Source organism: Gossypium raimondii, chromosome 2, assembly GCF_025698545.1.
Source record: "Gossypium raimondii isolate GPD5lz chromosome 2, ASM2569854v1, whole genome shotgun sequence".
Taxonomy (NCBI): domain Eukaryota; kingdom Viridiplantae; phylum Streptophyta; class Magnoliopsida; order Malvales; family Malvaceae; genus Gossypium; species Gossypium raimondii.
The window spans coordinates 12,519,604-12,522,523 of record NC_068566.1 but is presented as its reverse complement, the minus strand read 5'-3'; positions in this window follow the sequence as shown (position 1 = coordinate 12,522,523).

Sequence of the window (2,920 nt, the reverse complement as noted above, 5' to 3'; positions counted from 1 at the left end):
ATCAATATGAGATCTAGAATAGCTTCTCAATTTAACAATTACTCCTTCCTTCTAGCCAAGAGAAAGTCTCCCTCTCAATCCGTCCGCACACACATCAATTCCGTTTACATAGCCATATATTTTTCTTATTGCTTTAATTCTTTTTTAATTGAATTTTGTCTCAATTAGAAACAAAATTTAAGGCTGAAGCTGTCTCAAGCTATTTTTGAGACGTTTTACTGTTGGCGGCTGCCCTAGGCCACAAACATTCCAGCTTAAGATTTTCATTGCATCTGGTCAGCCTGCTTATTAGCGGTCGCCGATATCTCATTATTAATTGAAGAACTTGAGCGGGTATTTTGATGAGTCCCTTCAATTTGTTGAATCCTCTTATCTTTTCTTTCCATCAACAGGTCTGATTGGTGTTTCTTCGAGTACCTCATTAGCTTCTATTATCATATTATACGTTACCTCGGTTTCACACCTTTGGTTTGCAATTTCATTAACCTGATTAATCCTATTATATCTTCTACTTAATTCCTTTTCCAAGCCTTTTCCTCTCACATTATTAAATTCATTCTCTCATTGAGATCACATTTGACTCCTTTTACAAATTTCTTCTAGGTCCATGTCGCTTTTGATTACCTCTTTTGTTTCCTCCTAATGCCATTTACTTACAGTTATCAATTCCCTCATTGGTGCCGCTCTCAAAGAAATATCCCAACCAAATTCAACTTCTTGAGATCTCAATGAAATACAGAGAGGACAGAAGCTTTCACCGTGCCCTAGACGCCCACACAGGAAACAGAATTGAAAAGTCTTTCGTATTGAAAAGTAGCGTAAGTTGACTTATCTTTGTCATACACTATTCGTTTCTTTCTTTTTAAGGGGCTTCAGACATCCAAACATACTCATATGTGCATGATCTTACGTAAACCCTTTGTTAAAATCTTTGTATCATAATCCAAAAATTCCCCAATAAAGTTTCCCAATTATCTTGCCATGCCTTCTGACATTGAACCCAATGGTAGATCATGTATTTGCACCCAAAAGTTTATGTAATGAAGGGGAACAAGAAACGGATCCTCCCCTTTCATTAATTTATGAAATATTATTAGGTGTCAATTAAAAAACCAAGGAATACCATCGATCAACCTTTTTAAATCAACTTCATTGTAGAATCAAAATAGAATCCATTTTTCCACGATCTATGTTATGGTAACACTTTCAATAGGATGCCAAAATTCAGAAAGAACGTTCCTTTAGGAGGGAAAGTGGATTGAACTATCTGTTAGCACCTTGCTTACTAGGCAGAGCCTAAAGTCCTCATCTCCTTCGTCGATCTCCTCTTGTCCTGCAACAGGGTTGTCTTCCAAATCGTCTAAATTTAGATTTGCGAGATCTGATTCCATGCCTGTAATGGACAATCCTCTCTTACGATTTGTAATTCAAACTTAAACCTTAAAAATTGGGTACAAATTGGGAAAATCCCAAACCTACAAGTCGGCAGGCAAAGAAACAGAGAAAACCTAATCGTAGGTACGTAACAATGCTTAATATATTAGTTGAAATGTGTGCTGGGTTGTTTTTTTTCTCATATGGTATTTGTGTTTTTTATTTATTCGTTGTTGTATTTATATTTGATAGAAACTATATGTTTTGGTACCTATAAATAACAATGCTAATTTTTTAGTTTTTAATTAGAGTTTTAGAATTGATTTGATGAAGATTCATAATTTATTAATAATATTAGCAACTAACTTTTATCAAATCAACTTAAAACTCAATTAAACACTAAAAATTAATATCATTACTTGTGAATATTGAAGCATACAACTTTTACTAAAAATATTTATTATATTGAAAAAACACAATAATCAAATTAAATACCAATTTATATATGAAGGTAAAAACAATATAAAATAAATGTTTTATACGATATTTATTTATAGAATATAAGAGTGGAAACTTTTTATTTTAACAATAGTTGAAAATTATGGTTAGGTAGGGGTCTGATTTTTCTTTGTGGGAAGGAAATTTTTTCAAACAAACGTTAAAATCATCATCCTCCATTAATGAATAAGATGAACAACAGTCATTTTGATTATATTCATTTTGAAATTTTAATTAAATAAAATATCTTAAACATTTTCAAATTTCAAATTATGAGTATAAATAAATTTGTTGCTACCAATACTGAATGTCATCTTCCTACTTTCTCTCAAAACTTCACCCACGGTGGATAAAATATATTTTCAAGAATTTTGTTTTGAGTTATCTTTTATGTTTATAATTCTTGGGGTAAATTATACTTAATATTGTTAAATTATTAGTAAGTTTATGTTTTGGTCACTTAACTTCAAAAAGTTACAAAATGATCATTAAAATATTCAAAAGTTTTCAAGAAAGTTGTTTGGATTTTTGTTTGGAGATTTGTGACATTCAAAATTATTTCTAAAAAAAAACTGAATTGTAGAAGAGAAAGAGAATGTGAGCTTTTGATTAGTTCAAGCGATACGAACAAAGAAGAGGTCATACAACAACGATTTTAACAACCAAGTGACATGAAAACTTTTGAATAGTTCAGTGACCATTTTGTAACTTTTTGAAGTTGAGTGACCAAAACATAAACTTACTAATAGTTTAATAACATTGGATATAGTTTATAATGAGATGGAGTAAAAGGGCCAAGACAATAATGTTAGTTTGGAGGGGTTAAAATGTAACACCCCTAACCCGTATCCTTCTCCAAAATAGGGTTATAGAGTATTACCGAAGTTTACAAATTAATTTTCAGACATTTCATTTCATCAAGCATTCATATTTATAACCAATTAAAATCAAAACATTTATGAGCTAACATTAACCAATTTAACTTATACAAGTCATTATAACCAGAATCAAATCATCCAAAATTACCAATAGAACCAATGGATAATGT